The sequence below is a fragment of the Lampetra fluviatilis genome, chromosome 4 (assembly GCF_964198595.1).
Source record: "Lampetra fluviatilis chromosome 4, kcLamFluv1.1, whole genome shotgun sequence".
In the NCBI taxonomy this organism is placed as follows: Eukaryota; Metazoa; Chordata; class Hyperoartia; order Petromyzontiformes; family Petromyzontidae; genus Lampetra; species Lampetra fluviatilis.
Window position 1 is genome coordinate 16,367,250 of NC_136278.1, and position 12,500 is coordinate 16,379,749.

Sequence of the window (12,500 nt, forward strand, 5' to 3'; positions counted from 1 at the left end):
CGTTCGTACGATATTTGGCGACGCAAAAATGAGCGATTTCCCAGCTCGATGGAATTCGGCGCGAGAGAAACGATGCCCCGTAACGCACATGAGAGCAATCCGGGCCAATTTCTCCCGTTTGATGGGGTCTATGTGTAAAAATTTTGACTTTTTTGAGTGCAGGTGCAAATCTGCTGAAAAAGCCTGTGGAAGTTTCACGGCGTTCGTACGATATTTGGCGACGCAAAAATGAGCGATTTCCCAGCTCGAGAGAATTCGGCGCGAGAGAAACGATGCCCCGTAACGCACATGAGAGCAATCCGGGCCAATTTCTCCCGTTTGATGGGGTCTATGTGTAAAAATTTTGACTTTTTTGAGTGCAGGTGCAAATCTGCTGGAAAAGCCTGTGGAAGTTTCACGGCGTTCGTACGATATTTGGCGACGCAAAAATGAGCGATTTCCCAGCTCGATGGAATTCGGAGCGAGAGAAACGATGCCCCGTAACGCACATGAGAGCAATCCCGGCCAATTTCTCCCGTTTGATGGGGTCTATGTGTACAAATTTTGACTTTTTTGAGTGCACGTGCCAATCTGCTGGAAAAGCCTGTGGAAGTTTCACGGCGTTCGTACGATATTTGGCGACGCAAAAATGAGCGATTTCCCAGCTCGATGGAATTCGGCGCGAGAGAAACGATGCCCCGTAACGCACATGAGAGCAATCCCGGCCAATTTCTCCCGTTTGATGGGGTCTATGTGTAAAAATTTTGACTTTTTTGAGTGCACGTGCAAATCTGCTGAAAAAGCCTGTGGAAGTTTCACGGCGTTCGTACGATATTTGGCGACGCAAAAATGAGCGATTTCCCAGCTCGATGGAATTCGGAGCGAGAGAAACGATGCCCCGTAACGCACATGAGAGCAATCCCGGCCAATTTCTCCCGTTTGATGGGGTCTATGTGTAAAAATTTTGACTTTTTTGAGTGCACGTGCAAATCTGCTGAAAAAGCCTGTGGAAGTTTCACGGCGTTCGTACGATATTTGGCGACGCAAAAATGAGCGATTTCCCAGCTCGAGAGAATTCGGCGCGAGAGAAACGATGCCCCGTAACGCACATGAGAGCAATCCGGGCCAATTTCTCCCGTTTGATGGGGTCTATGTGTAAAAATTTTGACTTTTTTGAGTGCACGTGCAAATCTGCTGGAAAAGCCTGTGGAAGTTTCACGGCGTTCGTACGATATTTGGCGACGCAAAAATGAGCGATTTCCCAGCTCGATGGAATTTGGCGCGACAGAAACGATGCCCCGTAACGCACATGAGAGCAATCCGGGCCAATTTCTCCCGTTTGATGGGGTCTATGTGTAAAAATTTTGACTTTTTTGAGTGCAGGTGCAAATCTGCTGAAAAAGCCTGTGGAAGTTTCACGGCGTTCGTACGATATTTGGCGACGCAAAAATGAGCGATTTCCCAGCTCGAGAGAATTCGGCGCGAGAGAAACGATGCCCCGTAACGCACATGAGAGCAATCCGGGCCAATTTCTCCCGTTTGATGGGGTCTATGTGTACAAATTTTGACTTTTTTGAGTGCACGTGCAAATCTGCTGAAAAAGCCTGTGGAAGTTTCACGGCGTTCGTACGATATTTGGCGACGCAAAAATGAGCGATTTCCCAGCTCGATGGAATTCGGCGCGACAGAAACGATGCCCCGTAACGCACATGAGAGCAATCCGGGCCAATTTCTCCCGTTTGATGGGGTCTATGTGTAAAAATTTTGACTTTTTTGAGTGCACGTGCAAATCTGCTGAAAAAGCCTGTGGAAGTTTCACGGCGTTCGTACGATATTTGGCGACGCAAAAATGAGCGATTTCCCAGCTCGAGAGAATTCGGCGCGAGAGAAACGATGCCCCGTAACGCACATGAGAGCAATCCGGGCCAATTTCTCCCGTTTGATGGGGTCTATGTGTAAAAATTTTGACTTTTTTGAGTGCAGGTGCAAATCTGCTGAAAAAGCCTGTGGAAGTTTCACGGCGTTCGTACGATATTTGGCGACGCAAAAATGAGCGATTTCCCAGCTCGATGGAATTCGGCGCGAGAGAAACGATGCCCCGTAACGCACATGAGAGCAATCCGGGCCAATTTCTCCCGTTTGATGGGGTCTATGTGTAAAAATTTTGACTTTTTTGAGTGCACGTGCAAATCTGCTGAAAAAGCCTGTGGAAGTTTCACGGCGTTCGTACGATATTTGGCGACGCAAAAATGAGCGATTTCCCAGCTCGATGGAATTCGGAGCGAGAGAAACGATGCCCCGTAACGCACATGAGAGCAATCCCGGCCAATTTCTCCCGTTTGATGGGGTCTATGTGTAAAAATTTTGACTTTTTTGAGTGCACGTGCAAATCTGCTGAAAAAGCCTGTGGAAGTTTCACGGCGTTCGTACGATATTTGGCGACGCAAAAATGAGCGATTTCCCAGCTCGAGAGAATTCGGCGCGAGAGAAACGATGCCCCGTAACGCACATGAGAGCAATCCGGGCCAATTTCTCCCGTTTGATGGGGTCTATGTGTAAAAATTTTGACTTTTTTGAGTGCACGTGCAAATCTGCTGGAAAAGCCTGTGGAAGTTTCACGGCGTTCGTACGATATTTGGCGACGCAAAAATGAGCGATTTCCCAGCTCGATGGAATTCGGCGCGACAGAAACGATGCCCCGTAACGCACATGAGAGCAATCCGGGCCAATTTCTCCCGTTTGATGGGGTCTATGTGTAAAAATTTTGACTTTTTTGAGTGCAGGTGCAAATCTGCTGAAAAAGCCTGTGGAAGTTTCACGGCGTTCGTACGATATTTGGCGACGCAAAAATGAGCGATTTCCCAGCTCGAGAGAATTCGGCGCGAGAGAAACGATGCCCCGTAACGCACATGAGAGCAATCCGGGCCAATTTCTCCCGTTTGATGGGGTCTATGTGTACAAATTTTGACTTTTTTGAGTGCACGTGCAAATCTGCTGAAAAAGCCTGTGGAAGTTTCACGGCGTTCGTACGATATTTGGCGACGCAAAAATGAGCGATTTCCCAGCTCGATGGAATTCGGCGCGACAGAAACGATGCCCCGTAACGCACATGAGAGCAATCCGGGCCAATTTCTCCCGTTTGATGGGGTCTATGTGTAAAAATTTTGACTTTTTTGAGTGCACGTGCAAATCTGCTGAAAAAGCCTGTGGAAGTTTCACGGCGTTCGTACGATATTTGGCGACGCAAAAATGAGCGATTTCCCAGCTCGAGAGAATTCGGCGCGAGAGAAACGATGCCCCGTAACGCACATGAGAGCAATCCGGGCCAATTTCTCCCGTTTGATGGGGTCTATGTGTAAAAATTTTGACTTTTTTGAGTGCAGGTGCAAATCTGCTGAAAAAGCCTGTGGAAGTTTCACGGCGTTCGTACGATATTTGGCGACGCAAAAATGAGCGATTTCCCAGCTCGATGGAATTCGGCGCGAGAGAAACGATGCCCCGTAACGCACATGAGAGCAATCCGGGCCAATTTCTCCCGTTTGATGGGGTCTATGTGTAAAAATTTTGACTTTTTTGAGTGCAGGTGCAAATCTGCTGAAAAAGCCTGTGGAAGTTTCACGGCGTTCGTACGATATTTGGCGACGCAAAAATGAGCGATTTCCCAGCTCGAGAGAATTCGGCGCGAGAGAAACGATGCCCCGTAACGCACATGAGAGCAATCCGGGCCAATTTCTCCCGTTTGATGGGGTCTATGTGTAGAGGAGTAGAGGAGAGTGGTGGCGTCGCGTGCGCTGTCCGGTGCTGTGACATCACGGGACGTGGGGTCGCACGCGCCGGGCAGTGCACGTGACGTCTCGCCTCAGAGGGTATTTAAGGGAGACCCCGTGACGTAAGCGGGGTCACTGGAGGAACGGGGATAGTGGAAGGGGTGAAGAGGGAACCCTTATAGTGATACCTGTTAATAAACCCTGGCGGAAGCCCCTAACTCACCTCCGTCTCCGAGTACCTCCGTCTGCAACAGCAACAACTACTTAACAACTGGTGTCAGAAGTTTACACCGTCGCCAACATGTCAAAAGCGGGCGCACGGCGTAAGAACCCACCGGCACATGACTTGGAGGGTGCCGAAGGCGGAGAGGAGGCTCCAGCAGTGACCCCGGAGCCCGGGACCCCGGTGACGGTCCCCATGGAAACGAGCGGGCCGGAGCGGGAGGATTCGGCTGCGGGGAGTGCCAGCTCACCGCCGCCGCCAGAGACGGAAAGCGTCCCCGCAGCTCTGCTGCACCAGCTCCTGCAGGCGGTGGGGCAGCTGACCGTCAGGTTGGCCGAGGTGGAGGCACGGACGCAGCCAACCGCCCCGCACTCGAGACGGGAGCAACTGTCAACTGCCAACGTTGAAAGCGCCGCCGTTTTCCCAGCGACCGCTCCACCGGAAATGGCCGTCATGTTGGCTGCGACGCAATCCGCGGCGGCCATGTTGGCTCGGGAGACGTATGCGGCCGCTACTACGGCTGCGACGCGGCGGCCGGCGGACATGGCTGCCATGGCGACCGCGACGCCGCGTCTCTCCACCGACGCGGCCGGGGTTTCTCGGCACGCCGCTCCTGCGGGACCAGCCGCCGGCGACGACGCGGCCCTACATCAAGCTGCGCCCGCCGGGGGGGCCCCGGGTAAGTACGCGCGTGCCGTCCTCGCCGGGCAGCCGGGGTGGGCAGCGGCGGCTGCCGCTGCCCCGTACATCGCCGTGCCGCCGGAATGGGCCGCGGGTGCTGCCATGGCGACCGCGACGCCGCGTCTCTACACTGACGCGGCCGGGGTGTCTCGGCACGCCGCTCCTGCGGGACCAGCCGCCGGCGACGACGCGGCTCTACATCAAGCTGCGCCCGCCGGGGGGGCCCCGGGTAAGTACGCGCGTGCCGTCCTCGCCGGGCCGCCGGGGTGGGCAGCGGCAGCTGCCGCTGCCCCGTACATCGCCGTGCCGCCGGAATGGGCCGCGGGTGCTGCCGCGGCTCCACCTGTCGCTGCGCTCACGGGGCCGGCCACCGGCGATGCCGCGGCTCTGCACCTCGCCGTGCCTGCGTCCCTTGTCATGGATGACGCCGCGGCTCCGTGTTATACCGCCGCGTCTTCGGCGTGGCCCATGGAGGCTGCAACGCCGTGGTGCCTCGCCGCGTCGCGAGAGGTTGCGGCGGCTGCGGCCGCTGTCCCGCACCTCGCTGCGCCGGCGGGGTGGGCCGCGGGGGCAGCCGCAGCTCCGTGTTATACCGCCGCGTCTTCGGCGTGGCCCGGGGAGGCCGCAACTCCGTGGTGCCTCGCTGCGTCGCGAGAGGTTGCCGCGGCTACGGCCGCTGTCCCGCACCTCGCTGCGCCGGCGGGGTGGGCCGCGGGGGCCGCTGCAGGCCCGATTTATACCGCCGCGTCTTCGGCAACGCCGTGGTCCCTCGCCGCGTTGCGGGACGACGCCGTGGCTTCGTACGCCGCCGCTGACAGGTGGGTCGCGAAAGCGCAGGTGCCTTCACACCTCGCTGCATCTACGGCGTGGCCCATGGGGGCCGCAACTCAGCCGCACTTCGCTGCGTCTACGGCGTGGCCCATGGGGGCCGCAACTCAGCCGCACTTTGCTGCGTCTACGGCGTGGCCCATGGGGGCCGCAACTCAGCCACAATTCGCTGCGCCTACGGCGTGGCCCATGGGAGCCGCAGCACCACCGCACCTTTCCGCGTCTTCGGCGTGGCCCGCGGGAGCCGCAATGCTGCCACCGCCGCACCACGTCGCGTCCGCCGGGTGGCCCGCAGGTGCCGCTTGGCTTCCACACCTCGCGGCGCCGCGCGGCCAATGGCAGCGCCGGTTACCCGACGTTGCGCCGTTTGTCGCGCAAGGAGGCGACTGGTCGGCCTTCCAGGACCGGTTCGACGCGGCATACATGTCGGTCGGCTGGTCCATGGAGGAGGCCTTGCCGGCGCTTCCGACCTGCTTGGACGAAAGGGCTCTGCAGGCCTTCAAGTCCATCCATCCGGCCAATCGGGCTACACTCCCGGCGGCCTATATCCAAATGGCCAACGTTTTTGAGCCGCCGTCCACCGCGCAGCTAAAGTTTTCATTGCGGCGGCGGGAGGAGGGGGAACTGCCGCTGGCCTTCCGCTGCTCGCTCCTGGCCCTGGCACAGGCTGCATACCCTGACCTGTACGGCAGGGCACTTGATTCTATGGCCTTGGGGAAGCTGCTTGACCTGGCAAGGGAGCTAGGAATTGCTCTGTCGATCAACAATGATCGGCAGATCACATCCTTGGCGGTCGCCGAAAACATTCAGGCGCACCTCTCCCTCCGCCAACGGCCTCAGATGGCGGCGTGTGCGGGGGTCCCGGCGCCGGACGGGGGGGTCACCTCTCAGGGGGTGGACACCCTCGCGGCCCTGGCGGTGCCCGATCGTCGAGGAAGGGGGGCGGGTGGTCGCCGTCCGGAGCAGCGGGGGCGGCCGGGACCTTCCCGTCCACAGGAGGCGGACACGGTGGCCTGCTTCCGCTGTGGTCAGCGGGGCCACATTGAGCGGGGCTGCCGGAATGCCCCGGGGGCCTTTGGAAAAGGGACTCCACCTTCTCCTAGACCCTCCTTGGCATCGGGTCCGGGGCCCCAGGCGAGTCGCGACGCATCATCTGCGCGGCCGCTCCCTTCACCTCATGCATCTAGCGGGGCTAGGACCCATCGTCATGGGGTTGTCCTCGAAGGGTCGGGTGCACCATCGTCATCACCCCCTCAATGGCCCAGACAGACCCGCCACTGGGATGCACTTGCGCATAGGATGGTGGCGGCAGCTGCCGGCTCCTCAGCGGTGGCAGGATATGTGCAAGGGGTGCACGTTCGCCTCCTGGTGGATACGGGGGCATCGGCCACCATTATTTCGGAGGCCATTTTTGGGCTGCTACCCCGCAGCGTGGGTCCGTTAAGGCCGGTTCGCGGGGCTTGTGTCGCCGCGAACGGCGGCAGTTTGGGCATCTTGGGCCACGTTGTAGCGTCGGTTCGGGTTGACGAGATTGAGTTGGCCGGGCCGATTTTGGTCTCCAGGACCTTGGCAGTGCCATGCCTCTTGGGGACCGACTTTTTGTCTAGGATGCCCATCCGAATTCTCGTTGACCAGGGCTGTGTGGAAATGCCGTCAGGGAGGCGGCTGAAATTCCTACAATCGCCTACCGTCCTGTCTCCCTTGGTCGCCGGTGTACGGGCCTTGAATAAAGTGCCGGTGACCGTACCACCGGCGTCACAAATCCTGATACCCCTTAGGTTGCGCAAACCGCTCGAAATGGGCTCCACGGAGACGGGTATCCTCCTGTCTCCGTCAAGCTACTTTTCAAGGACGAAGGGGTTGGTGGGCGCCTTGACAGCCGTGTCGGGGGGCCAGGACCTTTTTTTGCAGGTCCTCAATTCGGGACCCTTGCCGGTCGTAGTCCCGGCCGGCGCCGTTTTGGCACACGCGACCCCGGCTCCTCCACCCGAGAGCGCTGCCCCGGATGGAGGGGTCGTGGCGGGCGTGATGCGCACGGGGGACCCCGACGCATCATGGATTGCCACGTTGTGCGACGAGAATGCCTCGTTGTCCTCCGGGGAACGTCGGCAACTCCGCGACCTCATCGAGCGGTTCACCGATGTATTCAGCCAAAGTAAGTTTGATCTGGGTCGCACTACTCTTTTGGACCACCACATAGACACGGGCGACGCAGCCCCTATACGACTTAATTCCCACCGCTTTAGCCCAGCGGAAAAAGATCATGTCCGCTCGGCTGTCGAGGAAATGTTGGCGGCGGACATCATCTCCCCATCTACTAGCCCTTGGGGTGCCCCCATTGTGCTAGTCAAGAAACGGGACGGGAGTCTCCGGTTCTGCGTCGATTTTCGTAGATTGAACAAGATCTCGGTGGCTGATGCATATCCATTGCCTCGCATGGATGATTCCCTGGACGCCCTCTCGGGCGCGCGGTTCTTTTCGACTTTAGATTTGCTCTCCGGCTTCTGGCAATTGCCACTGGATGAGGCCTCTAGACCCAAAACAGCGTTCCGCACACCCCAGGGGTTGTTCGAGTTCAATCGGCTTCCTATGGGTCTCCATTCGGCCCCGGCCACCTTCCAGCGTCTCATGGAGATGGTCTTGGCGGGGCTGCAGTGGGAGTCTTGTCTAATCTACTTGGATGACGTTATTGTTTTTGGCCGTACGTTTGGCGAGCACTTGCAACGCCTTGAGGCGGTGTTCGTCAAAGTGCGTGCTGCTGGCTTGAAATTCAAACCCCAGAAATGCCACTTGCTACAACCATCGGTGAGGTATTTGGGACACATTGTTAGCACGTCAGGTGTCGCCACGGACCCGGATAAAACGGCTTGTGTCCGGACGTGGCCGACTCCCACATCTGTCGCGGAGGTGCGTAGCTTCGTTGGCTTCGCATCGTACTATCGCCGGTTTGTCCGCGATTTTGCGACCATTGCGAAGCCACTGCACGCCCTTTCCGCCAAAGGCCAAAGGTTTCACTGGGGCGCGGAGGAGGAGGCGGCTTTTGCGGCGCTTCGCACGGCCTTGGCGGATGCGCCGCCCTTGGGGTACCCGGATTTTACGAAACCCTTCCTGCTCGATACCGATGCCAGCGACACGGGAATTGGGGCTGTCCTGGCCCAGGTGGTCGACGGGGTTGAGAGGGTGGTAGCCTATGGCAGTCGCGTTCTGTCCTCGACGGAACAGCGATATTGTGTGACCCGGAGGGAACTTTTGGCCATAGTTTATTTTGTTCAGTTGTATAGACCATATTTGTACGGTAGGCTGTTTACGGTCCGAACCGACCACGCGGCCCTGCAATATTCGCTGAAGATTAGTCAGCCCTCGAGTCAGCTGTCTCGCTGGCTCGAAGTGCTCCAGGATTACCCCTTTGATGTAATCCACAGGAAGGGGACACAGCATGGAAATGCGGACGGTTTATCCCGATTGCCGGCAGGCGGTGGGTGTGCTTGCGCCCTGGGCTCTAGCCGTTGCAAGGCCCCAGGGGACGCCGCGGCCCAGTTGGTCGCGTCGGCCGAGGCGGACACCCCTCCAGGTGCGGCGTCGCCCGCGGATTTCGGCCTTGGACTTCCCCGGGAGGTATGGTCCGGCTTGCAGATGGAGGATTCCTCTCTGCTGAAGCTACGGCGCCGTGTCGGACATAAGGCCCGGAGCTCAGCTTCGTCGGCTGCCCCGGAGATCGCCGTGCATGACGGACTACTCATGCGTTGGGATGCCCAATTGGAACGCTATTGTGTGGTTGTGCCCACTAGCCTGCGTGGTAAATTAACCCGAGCCATTCACGAGAAGCTTATGCACCTTGGCTACCACAAGACCTTATTGACCCTTAAGCGGGACTATTACTGGCCGGGTGTTGAAGGTGACGTGGCACTGATTTTAAAGGGTTGCCACGACTGCGCGCGGAGGAAGGCCCCAGTTGTCCGGGACCGGGCCCCGCTGCAGTCCATCCGGGTTTCTCGCGTTAATGAGCTCGTGGCGCTCGACATTTTGGGGCCATTCCCTGCATCCCAACGGGGCCACAAATACCTCTTGGTGGGCGTTGAGTACCTCACACGTTGGCCCATGGCATGGCCTTTGGTCGATCAGTTGGCCTCTTCTATCACCGAGGCCTTCGTCCAGGGGTACGTGTTTGACAAGGGCGCGCCGGAACAATTGTTGACTGACCAGGGGCGGAATTTCTCGTCTAGGTTGCTCAAGGAGGTGTGTGACCTCCTTGGCACCAAGAAAATCCGCACCTCGCCCTACCACCCCCAGTCAGACGGGATGGTAGAGCGCTTGAACCGCACCCTTACGTCCATGCTGTGCCACCAGGTGAACACGTCCCAGTCTGACTGGGACCTGTTCGTCCCGGGGGTCTTGGCGGCGTATCGGTTGGCCCCTCATGCCTCCACGGGATTTTCGCCTTTTTATTTGATGTACGGTAGGGAACCGGAGCCCCCGGTGCACGTCCAGATGGACGTTGGCTCCTCCAAGAAGGGGTCGGCGGTGCCGACCCCTTTGAAGGTCGCGCTTGACCGGCTGCGCGAGGCGCGACAGGCCGCTGCCGAGAATTCCGCAAGCCGGCAGGCGGCTAATGAGCGGCTGCCCAAACACCAGGCAGCTGGCCTCCCGTGGATAGCGGGTCAAAAAGCGTGGCTGCATTGTCCCCAGGTCCCCGTTGGCACATCGGCCAAATTGCATCGCCCTTGGCAGGGCCCTGTGGAGGTTGTGGAGGTCCGCCGGCCGCAATGCGTCCGGATTCGGTTCGGTCGCCGGCAGTGGATAGTGCACCCGTCCCGGCTCAAACGTTATGTTCCATCTACCCTGGGGGATCCACCCCCAATTCCGGAGCGGCCGGCTGATGATGTGTCCGGCGTGCCTGACCGGCCGGGTCTCGCTGACGGAGGTGACGTCCGACCTGTGTGTGTGCCCCCAGGCCCCTCCCGAGTGAGGCCGACAGAGACCCCCCGGTCACCGGAGGCCACGGCGGTGGGCCTGTTGCCCGCTGACGGGCCACCTGCATGGGAGACGGACATCATACGGGGGAGCGGGCCAGCAGCGCATACCCGCTCGAGGGGGATGCGGCTCCGGTGACGGCCCTGATGGCCGTTCAGCGGGCCCAGCCCCTGGCGCCCGTTCGGCGCTATCCGGCGGATGAGGCCTTCGGGGTCTATTTGTCTTGTTTTTTGTTGTTGCTGTTCTGCTTGAGGGGCCGTGCTGCCCTAAGGTTTAGTTTCTAGCAGCCGGTTATACCTTCAGGCACACGAACTCGTGAATATTCGGTCTTCGGTCCGGTGTGGGGCCCCGCTTGCGGGGTGCTTGCAGCCGGGTCGGCTGTTTTTTTTCACGGGGGGGGGTGATGTAGAGGAGTAGAGGAGAGTGGTGGCGTCGCGTGCGCTGTCCGGTGCTGTGACATCACGGGACGTGGGGTCGCACGCGCCGGGCAGTGCACGTGACGTCTCGCCTCAGAGGGTATTTAAGGGAGACCCCGTGACGTAAGCGGGGTCACTGGAGGAACGGGGATAGTGGAAGGGGTGAAGAGGGAACCCTTATAGTGATACCTGTTAATAAACCCTGGCGGAAGCCCCTAACTCACCTCCGTCTCCGAGTACCTCCGTCTGCAACAGCAACAACTACTTAACATATGTGTAAAAATTTTGACTTTTTTGAGTGCAGGTGCAAATCTGCTGGAAAAGCCTGTGGAAGTTTCATCCGACGAAAAAAGCACGTTCTCGAGAAAGCAGGAGAGCTAAGTCATTCACAAATTAGCTGGATTTGGCTTGTGGTTCGTTTCCCAAGTAACAGAGCGGCATCAACCTTTAAGTGCACGCCAGTACATCCCCGTGGGATACAGGGGGTCTCGGCGGACTTTGCTCGGGGGAAAAACGTCGAGGTGAGCCGCCTGGCCATGCTGTTCATGGGTCTCTCCTTTTTAAGTTTCGCCTGCCAATTTATTTTCTCTAGCGGTTTTATACACTAACACTCGATGTTTTGGGAAAGGAATACAATTGTTCAAAAAACGTCTTCGCAATTCATGTCGTTAGATTGCTAATGAAAATTCGTAAAAAAACGTACACGCCATACATGTTCTTTGCTTCCCTCTCGATACAAGTGAAGGGGAAAAACAGCCTTAACGGTTGCTAAAAAAATCGCCCTTTACATATACATGGGTCGTCTTCCCCTCTCGACAACGGAGACAAGTAACCCACGCCAGGCACTGTCAGTAACTGCCATAGATCTGCTTTAAAATGCCCATTCGTCTTGCGTCGCTCACGTTCCCGGAGCTTTGGGTAATGTCTGAGGCCTATCCCCGCTAATTTCTACCGTTTGTCGGTAGCTGTCTGTAAAAATATAGCATACACCAAAACGAGAAAATATTTCCATCGCACCTGCACAAGTGTATGGACAATGGCAATCTTCATGCGATGCATAAGTGGTGTGTGTCAGCAGGTTTTGTTTCCCAAGTTTTCCGTGAATGAGCGAGTATCTTGAGCTGTGTGACTCAGCCCGAGGGAGCCTCTTCTCCTCCAGAGTGTGTGGGGAAGGCTGTCCCCTTGGGTTGGTGCTGCACGGGTTCGCTGCGCTGTTTGGTCTTGTGCCAAGGAAGGCTGCCAACTGTGCAAGAATTTTAGGGTTGGTTTCAATTGCCGTTGCCGGTCCATAGAGTAGCGAGCATTGTAAGGCCGCTCTAGAGGTTTGCAGGCATGTGGGGTCGACCCCTGCTCCTTCCCTCCCCACCCCACGTAGGGTGTGTGTGGTGCGCTTACAGCTGCCTCAAAGTGGCTGGCCTTGTGGGAAGCCCTGTGTTTTGTGAGCTTTCAGCACCGTCAGGTTGCCAAACGGGGGTAGCATACACGACAAAGCGAGGCCCCTCCTTGTGGTGGTTTGTGTTGTGTGAAGTCCGTGCCAAAAGGGTGTGTTTACATGGTGTGCGTGGGGGTCCTGTCCGTCCGAATTTGGACGCGTGTGGGGACTCTCCTCTGCCTGGGTGCATGCTTGCCTCAGGA